We start from the raw sequence: 14816 nt of genomic DNA on the forward strand, positions 1-14816 counted from the left end.
TGTCCAACAATACTCAATATAATCTACATATATTTCAATAATACTGCAATTAAAGAATAATATTTGGGCATAAACAATAGTCAGTATTACAATCAACTTTCCTAATGCTAATTGTCTGTAACCTAAAAGTTTAATAACAGTACTTATTACAGTATGCTTCATAAGTATTCAATATAAATGCATATGTCAATCACCATTAACTGCCTAATCGCTAAAAAAAATACATACATAAAAAAGAAGCATAATCCTAAACTCGTGGGAGGAATACTGACAACAAACCTCTCTGTGTGATGCAAGAAAGTGAGTAAAGACGGTTAACTTGGGCAGACAGCAGATACCAGCAGACCAGCAGAGAGTGCAGGCCAAGTAGCAGCAGTCGCAGTCACAGTGGAAGGTGGGATAGCGTGGGGAGGGGGGCAGTGTGTGGGAGAAGGGAAGTGGGGGGCGGCGATCCCTACATCTGACTATTTAAAAAAAGAAACTACATCCCCCCTAACATCCCCTCCTCCATCCACACTTTTTCACATTCGCTGCCTCCATCTCTATACACATTCTACTATCATTATATACACATTTCCTAACACATTTCCCTCTCTTTACACACTTCCTAACGCTTCCTTCTCTACAGTACAGATACTCTCCCTCACACACACAATCCTTCCTCTACACTAACCTATCCACATCTCTTTCTCTATACAAAACCTACTCTACACACACAAACAACTCCTCCTCTACACACATTCATCTCTCCAAGCACACTTCCTACCCTACGCTACACATATCTCGCTCTACGTACACCCTCTACGACACACATATACACACCCTCTTCTTCACACACTCCTTCTCTCTTCCACACATTCAGCAGACACAGACAACCCCTACCCTATCAGCTTCCTGTATAACCCCTTCAATCACTACCACACCCAACCACTGCAACTTACAAGCACATCCTCTTCAACATCTACCTCTCAACATCTTATTTTCGTTCTCTGTCCCTTCTACTTTTGCCATGTAAATTTTCCACGTTTTTCTAGCTAGCCATCCACTCCTCCTGGTTTGGTCAAATTTTAAAAACCACTCACTTTAGCCTTCCACTTCCCAGCTCGTTGTTTCTATGATCTTCCACTCCTCCAACCTTCTCATTTTTTTCTTTCTACCCTTCATTTCACAGCGAAATAATTATAGCCACATATGGAAATTCTGTTGATTTAAATTTATGAGTAATTCATCCATTCCAATAATTCACGCCACTGATGATTCGAGACTCGTTCCAGAACCATACCACTCCTTCCAAGCCCTTCATGCCATCCCTGCTGCCTAGCCTGTCTCTCTTAAGTCTGCCTCTGCTGCCGACAATCCAAATTCCGCTTCTGCTGTTTCGAGAGGTGAAAGATAACAAAAGAAAAAAAAAAAAAGCAGAGAGAGGTTGACACAGCCCTACAACCCCGGTCCCCGCTTCCCTCTGGAGGTGCCAAGTTACCATCTGCTGGGACTATGCGAGGCGGCCAGTCACTTCCAATACAGTGAAGAAAATAGAGGCGAAAAAAAAAAATCGGGGGGAAAATACAGAGGACTACCGAGTTCTTTGGGGGATATACATTCTTCTCCTGTTGGTGAGTGGAACCAGAGAGTGAGGAACCGTGGAACCCTTGCGCCTGTTCGGTTCTTTTGACTATAGGGGAATTTTGGCTTTATCTGTTACTCGTTTTTTTGTGTGTGCTTTGTTTATGGCAATAGGATATAGTTTTGTAAGATCATAACATAACATTTCTCTTGTTATCATGGTTTTCGTCTTTTTTAATGAACAAACTATAATAATAACTGCATTTTTTTCTCCACAACGAAGGCTTGAACCACAGAGATAAATTAATGTAAAAATAATGTTCAATTTCACTGAAGAAGCAAATTAAAATCCTATCGAACACATCAGACAAAAAAAAAAAAAAAGCATAAACATCAGCACACGATTTTCTCTTTACTATTTTTTGTTATTGGTTTTGCGTTTGATGGCTTTCTGTTGCAAAGGGCTTCGTCTTGCAAGTGATGAAAGGGTTGACTGTTGCAATAATGGGAGATGCCTGCTCGCGTCTGGCCCCACGGCAATCATTTCTCTGGTTCCTTGGAGCGTCGGCAAAACCATCACAATCTTTACCACAACCATCATCATCATCATCATCATCACCATCACCACCACCACTTCAGCTTAATGACACAAATAGGTCTAATGATACAGTATAAAAGAACGTTCCAATATTCACATTATTTTTTTGAGGGGATAGCACCAATATACAAATTCGGTACGCTTAAATGGGGTTTCTTGATTACAGATTGGAACATAACTAGCTATACATATCCGCACTCCAACACTACGTGAACACAATACAGGTGAAATAACTAAGAATTGTTTTTAATGACACTCTTACATAAAAATGGACAAACTGTGCTTACCATAATAATAATAGCAAATCACTCTTTACAATCATTTGTTTTTACAATTTATACACTGGTTTATTCACTCCATACATTTTTTTTTTTTACAATGCCATACACTAACAAATTCACTCCCTGTTTACAATGTCATACCCAGATCTACTTACTGCTTAGCCTGTTTACATTTCCATCTACTAATTTGTTCACTCCTTAAATTTTACAATGCCGTACAGTAAATTTCTTCACTCCTTAAATTTTTACACTGCCAGAGAGTAAATTCATCACATCTTCATTTTCGTATAAACTGTCACGTACCAAATTATTTACTTTTTGGTCATGCATTAATATACTCACTCCTTAATTTTATATTGTCATACACTAATAAAAAAATCAGTTTGAAACCAACAGTCTACATCATCTTCCCCAGCATGCAGTGTTTGGAAAAGATTCTAACTTAGTATAAACAACACATCCACCTCCTCCACTTCACTTTGTCCTATTCGGTTTCCTCCTCCGCCTGGATTTCCCTCCATCTCCTTCTCCTCCTTCTGGACTTAGTTACACCTCCTCCTCCTCCTCCTCCTTCTAGACTTCCTTCCACCACCTCCTCCTCCTCCTCCTCCTTTTAGACTTCCTTCTCCTCCTCCTTCTGGACTTCCTTCCACCTCCTCCTCCTTCTGGACTTCCTTTCACTTTCTCGTCCTCCTCCTCCTCCTTCTGGACTTCCTTTCACTTTCTCGTCCTCCTCCTCCTCCTTCTGGACTTCCTATCACCACCTCCTCCTCCTCCTCCTCCTGGACTTCCTTTCACCTCCTCCTTCTGGACTTCCTTCCACCTCCTCCTCCGTCTGTACTTCCTTTCACCTCATCCTCTTTCTGGACTTCCTTCCACCTTCTCCTCCTCCTTCTGGACTTCCTTCATCCTCCTTCTCCTTCTCTTCCTCTAGCCCCTTCTCTTTCCCCTTCATCTTTTAACTTTAGTTATCCTATCCTGTCCCTCCAGTTTCCTCCTCTCTTCATATTTCTTACCTCTCCTTCTTCTGAACTTCCTTAGCCTTCCTCCTCCTCCTCCTCGTCTTCCCCCAGCTCCTCCTCTTCCTCCTCTGTATCCCGAAATTTACACCCAACATAAAAAAAAAGACAATTTTAGTCCTAGGTTCCCCCTCCAAGCACCGCACACCTCGCCCCAACAAAAGCCGCAAAGAAATCATACAAACATCAGCTTTAGCCACCTTAAAACAACAGCATCCCGTCCCCAGATTTATCCTAACAACTGACGTAGGACTCGTCTTCTCGTCGGCTTGGAAGGCTCTCTTAACACCACTCCCCTAGCGATTCATTTTGCATATAGACAACTTCTATCTCGTGTGTTATACAAGTGCCTTCTTTAACACTGAAATAACAAACAGTATATAACACAGAGGAGCATTAGTACGAAATATGCAAAATTTATCAGTTAAGGAAGACGTGCCAGAGAGCTTTCATAAATCCCGCGAAAATACAGGCCAGTAAACAATATCGGGCAGGGCTACTAACCTCACCGACACACTAGATTCCGGTAGCAGACGACACACATACCTTGACGCTCTATACACACTCGGGTTCGGGTCAAGACCTACTTACCTACTGCTTGATACAATTCATTGTTATAAAATTAATAGGCAGCGCCATTTTTTACTCTTTTAGCTTACAGTGAGCTTGTTTTGGGAAGGAAAAGAAAAAATTATCATTAGACAGAATCAGGAATCGATGCAAAAGGTTCTACACAATGACATGGCGTGCCCTGGCCAGCCACTACGAGCAGCTGTTAGAATTACTGATACAATAATTTGATATGTTTCTCATGTCTGCACAAAGGAAATAAATAACAGCTCTTACATATTTTGATTTACATCCATTAAATTTCGTCAACCTCACCAACTAAGGGGGACCAAATGAACTCCACACAACAATGAGACTTTAAAGGAGGATTACATACAAAGGAAATGGGATTGAACACACTCGTAGCAGCGAGCCAGGCCACAAGGAAGTACTGTACACATTTGGAACCCTTATCCAGCTATCAGATTGGTATAACAAACCAGTTCACCGCGCATTGACTCCGATCCCGTGCTCTAGAGTTGACTTACAATTATATTCTTATTTCCATCAAAAATAGAAAAAAAAATACAAGTGCTCTTATATCGGGAGAGAAAAGCAGGGTGTGGAAATAAAGTGTCAAAGATCCGTGAAGAGGAACACAAACGGAGAGTTAAAAGGAAAACTTAACAAAATGAAATGGATTCTGATTCTTTACCGTAACGAACTAAGACAAGGTGAAGAGTTTGGGGAGTTCTTTTTTGTAGTTACTAATGTAGGGAGACACGAGGGTCTGGGCATTTTGGAGAGTTTGGGGAGTTACCAAGGGAGGGAGACAAGAGGGAATAAGAGCACAGGAGTTGCGTCGGTGCTTAACGTAGAGTCAGGTACAGGAGTACTCTTAGCACACCTTGCGGAGGCCGGAGGGGGGTGGGGGGCGGGGAGGTGTGTTCAGGGGGGGCAGAGAGACACCCACACAAAACGGGAGATAGATTATTTACAGCGTGTCAAGTAAGAGAATTTACCATGCTATTTGTACTCTGAATGCGGATGTATGGGTGACGCTTGTAATGTATTATATAATATTTGTCTGGAAGGAGATATTTGTGGTCCTGAGTGTCTGGGCTTAATTTTAGAGCCTTGTATGTTAGAAGGGAATCTTACAGGGTCCGGTGAAAGCTAGGCGTGGTCAGGTTAACAAGATGAGACTGACAGTGTTTAGAGGATGACTATTCTTACTGAATCCATCAAGATCAGCTTGAGGTGCTATTGAAGACGTGCAATTTGAACTGCTACAGAGAATGGGCAATATTAAAAATCTAAAAGGATGGTCAAGATGAAATGCTATTAGGCTGGACAATTTGTGGTGCACTTAGAATGGACAATTAGATGTGTTATATTAAATGGGTTGTTATATTGGTCAGGCTTATTTCAACTTCGAGGAAAGTAAAGGTGAGTTTGTAGTGTCTAGGGGTTGACAGAAGTGTGGGTCAAAGTGTGGATGTGTCGTTTCAAAGGTTTGTACTTATTCTGGAGTGGCTGGTGGTGGTGATAGTGAGGGTAGTGTCGTCTTCAGCTGTGGGCTTCTTGTGGAATCGATATGAACCCTAAGTCTTGGGTTGGGTTGGGTATGGATATGGCGTGTTTAAGGCCTAATATTAGACTTCCGGACGATTAAAGAGGGTATCTGAGTAGTACACAAGCATGACCTTGGATTCGCGTTGGTGAGAAATGCCCAATATTAGCCTCCAGGATATTGAACAAGGGTATCTGAGAAGTGAGTATAATATAAACTTGAAAGATGCTTATTTTTAACCTATGGAACAATTAACATGGGTGTCTGAGTAAGGTGGATGGGTATGAAAGTAGTTTAATGCCCAGAGTTTTCAGTGTATAGGTCTGGCAAAGGGAAGGTTACGGTTTCTGTATAAGGGACAAAGTTAGAGTGCAATATGCTTTCTAGACTCTTGCTGGGGTTAAGTTTGGGTAGACTGGCGGTAGTATCTTCATCAGTGGATATCTGTAGTGTTGGGGAGAAGCTTGGGTATCTTTCTAGGGTCTTCGTAGTGTTGGGGTAGTAGTATCTTTATCAGCTAGTGTTTGTGGGGGGGATGAGAGTGGCTGCCCTTTGCCCCATATACCCCCCTCCCCAGCCGCCCCCCCTCCAGTCGTGTCTCCGAGGTCAATGCCGTATATACAAGCACACGGAGGCTGTGACCGAGAGACGCGCGCTCAAGTCCGCTCTGTCCATCCACAACTCGACTGATTCATTTATCTGGAGCTTAACATTATTCTCAACTGGACTTTCGTGTCTTGTTTTAATCTTCAGGTTTATTTACTTATTATTTATTTTCATATCCTGATGTGGGGTACGGTTGCAAGGGTTTTGAGAGATCGAGTGACAGAGACAAACAAACAGATTTGGGCGTGGATGTGCAGAGACAGACTCCAGTGGTTCCCTCGGCCACCAGCACACACTTACAGAGAAAACCAATCAAGGCAAAGAATACGTTTTCATTTATTTTTTATCATCTGCGTAAAATGTTTTTTTTTTTTCAGATTGGCTCTATCGGCAACAGGAACTTAGAGGCAGAACCTTTTATCAAACACACTTCATGGTCTGGAAGGACAATGTGGCAAAAATTACTCACGAAAAATCTGTCAACATGATAATAATTTTTGGTGTTAAGTCTTTCATCGAGAACAAAGTTTGGTGTGAAAAATTTTGTAATGCTGTGAAAAATTGTTCCATTGTCATTCCAATACAGTTAAATCACTTATTGTCATAATGGATCTACAGATAAAAAAAAATGTTACTGTCTTACTGTACACTTCTGATAAAATTATCTCCAAGTCAATCTGTGATACCAGATATACATGGGTGTGAGGAAATGAAGAAATCCATCAAGTCTACACCAGAGAGGATGGTGTTAATTCTCTCTTGAACCAGTCCTCTTGATAATCTCCTCTTCTCTTTCTCTCTTCAATGCTTCTTTCTTCTACTTCCTCTTACCACTCACACACGCAAGGCCAAGCAAACAAGGCCAAACGGACAGTGAGCCGTGTTCGCGTTAGCTCGGGAGACTTTGTGCCACCTCTGCCTTATATTGCGCATGTTCATCATCATCATCATCACCTCTTTTCCCCACATGTTTCACTTTCGCATTCTCTTGTACGTTACCTAAATCTTTTAATAACAACCAGTAACAAAATATCAACCCCATTCACTCCGATGACGTCTCATATTTATTCATCCTGGTTCCTGACGATTTTATTCAGCTTTAGGAAAAATCTCCCGTACTCGAGGGGTTGATGAGGCCTACACCTAACCCCTCAATCAGAAAAAAAATCTCTCCCGAGCCAAATAAAACCGTCCAGAGATGCCAAAAATAAAATAAAACAAAAAAGCGTCCTCGAACTGAACGAGATAATGAGCAACAGGACCCTCCCTCAAAAAAAAAAAAAAAAAAAAAAAAAAAATCACGGAAAAGAGGTGTGTAACGAAATCTCCCAAGCCGACGCGAACCCCGGTCCAGTGCCACCCAGGGAGCGCATAACCCCTTCACTCCGATAACGTAGTTCCTTATTTTATTCCTGCTGCTTGCTGGTGCTTTTGATTCAGCTTATTGGAGAATCTTGTAAGAGAAGGAGGGTTAGATATTGCCTTAACTAACCCCTTCAAGCCTAGAAAATGACAGAACTGAAGGGGTTGGATTAAGCCTTCATCAACTCCCTCACGACGCAGCTCCCTCCCTAAGCTGACTAAAATCGCCCAGAAGCAGCAGGAACAAAAACAAAGGCGACATCCTCTAGCAACATCAAGCGCCTAAAAGACCGACTCGACCACGCATGAGCAAAACAGGTAGGCAGCAGACAGTGTTCACCGTGACAGAGGACCAACACCCCTCATCGTCCAGGAACAAAACAAATGGGAGGGACACTATTATCAATGGTTGTATAGACATCTGACTCCCCCCACCTCACCCTTGCAATGGGAGGGGGGATTAATGGGGGCAAAAGAATTAATGATGGTAGGGAAACTGGCCCCCCACTCCAATGATTAGTGGGATTAATTGGGAGGGGGAAAAAAAAAATCTTGGGATATCGAAAATGGACCCCACTGCAATGAGACAGAACGTAATGGGGAGAATTTTACGCGATATTAAAACTGGAACACCCCCTGGATTGAAATAGGGGTGAAATGGGACAAAAATTCTTGAATCGAAATTGATATAGGCTACACCCTGGCACTGAGAGGGTGGGGTCCAATGGGGGCCAAAACTCATGAATCAATATCGTAATGGGGGCCAAAAATTTATGGGGCATCGTTATCTGAACCTCCGAGCAATGAGAGGGGGGTGGGAGACTGCTGGAGGCCTGATTCACAAAACAAACTTACAACCAATACCCTGTTGCAACTATGGCTTTATTTTCTACAGGAAGGACGAGAGAAGGGGAGCGCGTGGACTTACCATGACCCTCGATCCTCCTGCAAAAAATATGCCATAGTTACGACAGGGCGTCGATCGGATTTGGTTTGTGAATCCTCTGGCTCCTATAACCCCCAGGCAATGAAGATGGCGTAGGGACAAGCTTACCACTTCTTACCTCGGGGATTTACCTCAACGCCCCCTCTCATTGCCAAGGCGCCCGTGTTCTGTCTGAGGAGCAAAGACTGACCTGTAAGACTGACAAGGTATCTAATAAGGTTGAGTGAGTGATTACAGAACACTTAGAACAACAACAACAACCTATGGATGGGTATATATGCTTGTTCTGCCGGCTATTAAAAAAAAAATGGCTTCAACAACACCGGGACAATGAATGTATTGGGCCTCTGCACAAAGATCAACTTCTTCTCAACCTAAACTGCCCTGAACGACTCTCTTCACCTCCAGGACTCAAAGATACAGCAAAATTTTTCTTATCTTTTTAACTTGTCCTTTCTCTTCATTTTAGCTTTTATTAGTCCTTCCTCTATCATTCCAGTTATTCCTCTTCCAATCTAGGTCTACCCCTTTCTATTTTCTCATTATATAACTGATGATATATAGGGCTAACTACAGTTTACTTTCAAATATAATTATCATTCATCCTCTCCCTAATTAAATACTGCAATAATTAATCCAAGAACAAATTTAATACCAGATGAAATACGAACAATTACCTTTAGCTCACCTGCAATTTTCTCTTCCCGCTGCCAAAGGAAATAATTAACAAGGTAACATGATCTCTGAGCCCGTGGGAGGTGAGAGAGAGAGACGTCCAGTGGCATTACAATAAAGGAAGGTTATAGTCTGCCCTCCGTCACTAACGTGCTGCTCTGGGATCCTACACACTGCTTGCTTTATTACCGTAAGTTATTTTTGCTCTACTGCTTTACTGACCAAATTTTTACTCCATACTCCTGCTTTACTGAACTTTTTTTTCTTGCTTCACTGTCCTCACTTTTACTCCACTTTCTGTATCTAATTTCTGTTTCATTTCCTGCTTTCTTAAACTAAATTATTCTTTATTTTCTTGTTTTATTGGCCTCATTTTTACTTCACATTGTTGCTCTACTTACCAAAATTTTACTACGTACTCTTGCTTTCCTACATTTCGCACTCAAATACTGGGCTTGGAAATAACCTGAAATGCTATCGTTCATGTATGTAACCTAACAATCTATTCGCCATTACTTGTTCTATCATTATCTTCCTGCAAGTCACGTTCATCAGCAAGAGTCAAAACAGTCAATGGTAAAGGTCATGAGTGTGCAAACCGTCAGAAGTACACACAACGAGTACATATAGAGGTAGTACAGTCAAAATTACCTAGAGTCAGAAGTACTCAGAGTAAGAAATACATAGTCAGATATGCACAGTCAGAAATACAGACCTTTAGTTAGTCAGTAAATTCACAGTTCAGTCGAAGTGTGGTACGGGAGACGATGCACAGGACGGTGTAACTCATACGGAGGGGGAGGGTTCAAAACAAGGGGTTCAATTTACACAAGGGGGTTCAACTCAAAAAGTGTCAGCAGCTCCTCTTCACAACAACTCGACACAAGGATACAAGATGAGGCACTTTTCTTTCCAACCTGCGTGCAGATTTAGTCCATCGTAGCATCTGAGATCTGATACTTTTCTATTCGCCACAAACTTATTCCAGTTGGCTGTAAATGACCTGACTATTTTACTATCTTAACTCCGAAACAGATTAATTCTCTCGATGTAGCGATACCGGTACTCCTGTTACTGTTACTAGCATGTAATGTTACTGTTTTTCTTTGTAGCGTATGTATTTCACGTAATTAGTTTTATCCAACTATTCCTGTTACTAATTACAATATGACTGCTTAATCGACTCAGTTACTCCTGTTGTTTGTACTTAATCTGACTCATTTCTACAAGACCTCTATAAACACTACTTTGACAAAACTCTACGCCTGTTGTTAGAACCTAATCTGACCGCATTTCTACATGACACCTAATTTTCAAGACCAGTTTAATTGACACAAAGTTATATCTGGTGTTAGTGTACAATCTGACAGCTTTTCTAGGTGACAACAAAACTCCTGAGATCAAATAATATACGGACATGACTTCAGTATATTTTTTAATGCACTCTGACGCTGACTGCTATTATCTCTTTCCCTTTTGCCAAAACTTAAGACTGTGCTTTCCTATGTGATATCCAGTTTGAAGCTCTCAACTCAACATGGCATTACTTAACTCCTGGCTCCCCATTACTTAACTTTTGGCTCCCCATTTCTTAGCTTTTGGCTCCCCATTACTTAACTCTTAGTTCCCTATTACTTAACTCTTGGCTCCCCATTACTTAACTCTTGGCTCCCCATTACTTAATTCTTGCCTCCCCATTACTTAACTCTTGGCTCCCCATTACTTAACGCTTGGCTCCCCATTACTTAACGCTTGGCTCCTCATTCTGGCCGTACCTGTGACTGGCACAAGAAACTCTCAATCCAGACATTTTCCCATTCCTGATGGCTCTGGTCATTAATTCATAATATTACTTACTTTACATTTAATCCTGACCTTGATACTTTCACATGCATATTTCTTACTCTTATCACCCAACTTTATTCTCCTGTGTTTACTACCTCCTTTCTCTCAGTAACACCACCTGTTCCTAAACCAAATTTCTCTATATCTTAATACATTTACGCACATTATTTTTACTTGTATTACCTAATCGTAATCTCCTAACGCCTGCTCTTACTCAAAAGTTCATGGACTTTTTTTACTCTTATTAACTAATCAATGCTAAAATTATTCCCAATACCTTAACCTAAACGCTGCCCATATCCAAGATCATTAATACACTAACACCTAAGCTTTAATACTCCCTGTGAATGTTTGGTAGTCACTACGCTCGTTCCTAAACACTCTCCTAACTTTAACCCTTCCTCTGCATCTTCCTATGTCTCCGTTATACCAAAAAGACACTAGCCCTACAGTTCCTTGTCTTTACTATCTGGCTGTTCCTACATACACCTAGGCAAATTCGTTCACTAAAATCGGCTGATATAATACTTATCATAAGGAAACACTAAACTGCTACATGTGATTCTTGGGTTACCTCTAGTTAAGCAGCACTGGTCATGATGGCTTTACGATCATACTCCTTTGGTCACAGACAGTCTTTGGTTACGCTCGTCTGTTTTTTTTTTGGAACAATCAGTGGACGTTTCGAATTGCTTCTACTTGGTCTTTGGACAGGATGGTACGTACTAAGCATAATAAGGAAGTCCAATTGGTCCTACTTCATCTTTGGTTCGGCTCGTCTGCATCTAAGGACAATTAGTTTATACATCGAATTGGCTCTACTTGGTCGAAATTTTCAGCTGAGAGTGCATGTGTCGCACTTTGATTCCTAGTTCAGTGGAATTAGGCTGTATTTGGCTATATTCGTCTATGTTTTGGCATTCTGCGTAGTCTTTGGCTGTATATATATAGTATGTAATGTCATTTGGCTTAACCTGGCGCTATATAACTGTATTATGCTCTAATTCGGGTATATTCTACTGTATTGTGGTGTGTTCTGCTCTATTTTGGTGTACTTCGCATTTTGGTACATTGGCCTCGATTTTGGTGTATTTAGCGGTATTTTGGTATATTCTATTATATGTATGCTGGTGTATTACTGCTCCATTTTTGTGTATCCTGTAGTTTGGTGTATTCTGCATTTTTGGTTTTCTGCTGTATTTACGTGTATTTTCATCTATTTTGGTTTACTCTGCTTTACTGTATTTTAGTGCATTTCGCTACGTTTTGGTATACACTCTCGTTTTGGTGTAATCAGCTGTATTGCAATGTATCTCGCTACATTTTGGTATACACTCTATTTTGGCGCATTCTGCTGTATTTTGGTGTACTCTTGCTGTATTTTAGTGTCTACTCTATTTTGGTGTATTCTGCTGTATTTCTTTATGCTCGGGCGTCGTGCACTCGGCCCTCACGCACGTCGAAACAGCACACACAAGATCTGGGCGAAGGCGGGCCAGGGCTGACTTATAAGATATTTAACAGTTTGGACCACAGCAGTGAGGGGCAACATAGAACTTCATAGCACTTAACAACTTACTGGGCACTTACAAAACAACTAACTTACTCTAAGAATTACTGCTGACAAAGGAGAAACCCTACTCGGCACTTTCAAAGAACAACTTACTCTAGGAAGCATCAAAACTTTCAAGCACTTAAACAACAACTTACTGGGCACTTACTTAAACCACTTACTCTAGGAAGAAGCTATAGACACAGAAACGCACCTTAACCATTTGGCTGCGATATGCAAACTCCGAAATTTCGATCCAGCAAATGTCACACGAAATCACCCACTTCTAGCACGTTAAAATTAAGTCCAGGAAAAGAAAGCCGAATCAGTCCAGAGAAACGCACCGCTAAAAACGACATACAAACAAATAATCTCCGTGTTTTTGAAGGGAACTAAGAATTTTGCATTTTATTCGAAATACCGTTTAACGATTTTACATTCATCACACGCTCTTATCAAAACACCGCATTTCAATCCTGGAAACAGGTCTGGTGACGAGAATTTTGTGCCTTGTTCCAACGCGAAACCATCAGACGATTTCATTCAGCCTCCACCGCAGTCAGAGGGTTACGAGGCTGTCCACACCTCCCAAGCCTCTGACCTCAGCACCTCCCCTCACTAGACTGCAGCCAGTGATTGTACTTGGGGATGAAAGAGTGTCTGACCGGGTCAAGATGATGGAGGCGATGATGGGGCCGCTTTCTCATGAGAGTAAGGAGGCTTCTTGGCACCTCTTCCTTGGCGATTTATGTTATGAATTACATTTCAAAAGTCTCCTGTGTGGTAGTCTAATTCTAGTGAAGGCTTGCTAATACCACTTGTTTCTAAATTCATTTCGTCCAGTTCACCTTCATAATCCCTAATATGCTCTCCTAATTCCGGAAGAGGCTGTCTGAAGCCACTCCCTTAACGATTTAATTTCTCTGTTTCACCTCTAAAATTCTGCATGTTACTCGGATTCTGATGTATTAAGGAGGTTTTACAGCGATTTATTATTCTTATATCAATTTATCATTCTCTTCCACTCTATACATAATTTTTACAATCGAGACAGATTATTTTTTGTTTTTTTACAGATGATCAACAAAGGAAGTAAAATCAAATTATACTAAGATAGTAGATAATACCTGGGAGTAACGAGCCAAGGACAGAAATTAACTGGTCAGGAAGAAATGCCTTGAAGCTTCCTCAGCTGACAGGAACGCGACCCAAAGAGGCTGGGAGAGGACTAACACAAGCACAGCATTGTAATTATAGGTAAAGGTTAGATTATCGAGGGTTAGTTATGCACTTAGAAGGTAAATCGAGAACTAGAAATCACTTTACTAGCTACGGGTGTAACGTAAACAAAGTGTAAATGGACTGGAAACGCTCCAAAAAAAAATATTAATCTCAAATACAGCGACGCCCTTTTTCAACTCTTGTTTTTCCTTCTCCAGGCGATTTTATCCAGATCAGCAGCGATTTTTCTAACTCAAGGGGTTAGAAATACTCTCCATCAACCCCTCCAGTACGAGATATCTTGCCTGAGTGGAATAAAATCGTCACCTGTCGGCAAGAATCAACCGAAATCAAGACGTCACGGTACTGCAAACGTTAATCCAAGGTTAATCTAAGGTCTGGGTTAATCTTACGGGCTAACACGCACGGTCAGGCTTACCTTCGACTACAGGGTGATCAAGAGCATATCCCGATTTATACTGGCTAGTCTTACCCTACCGTTAATAAAACAGGATGGATGATGATACCTACGGAAATACAGATGTGCAAAAAGAAGGAATAAAAGCGAAGTAGGGAACCTGTAAGACGTCTAGGTTCAGAAAAGAAAGAAAAAGAAACAAAGAACAAAAGAAAGACAGCGAGAGAGAATGAATGAAAGAAAAAAATGTTTGTGTGGTGGGACACGTTAGGGAAATGAAAAATAGTGTGTAAAACATGAAACGTTTATGTAAAAGGAAGTGAATGTGATGTGAAATTTTAAGTGACAGAAAATGAAAACGTATGTGGTGTGAAACGTTTAGGGGAAAGAAAAGATGAAGTTTACATGGTGCTGAACGTTTAGATAAAATTGTGTGATGAATAAGACCTCTTAGTGTTAGAAAAAAGAGAGAGAGAAGTGTGTGTGTGTGTGTGTGTGTGTGTGTGTGTGTGTGTGTGTGTGTGTGTGTGTGTGTGTGTGTGTGTGCTCACGTTGAGTCGAAAATGGGAAGGCCAAAAATGTTTTATATCTAGAGGAAAATATTAAGT

General features: G+C 41.1%; 1 long non-coding RNA gene across 1 annotated transcript in view; it reads left to right on the top strand.

Moving 5' to 3' along the window:
- Positions 1-14816, top strand: part of LOC145408033 (uncharacterized) — a 257409-nt gene that overhangs the window by 189412 nt on the left and 53181 nt on the right. The window lies entirely within an intron of this gene.

The sequence above is a fragment of the Coenobita brevimanus genome, chromosome 75 (assembly GCF_032717465.1).
Source record: "Coenobita brevimanus isolate Jiangsu-jjx chromosome 75, ASM3271746v2, whole genome shotgun sequence".
NCBI lineage: Eukaryota > Metazoa > Arthropoda > Malacostraca > Decapoda > Coenobitidae > Coenobita > Coenobita brevimanus.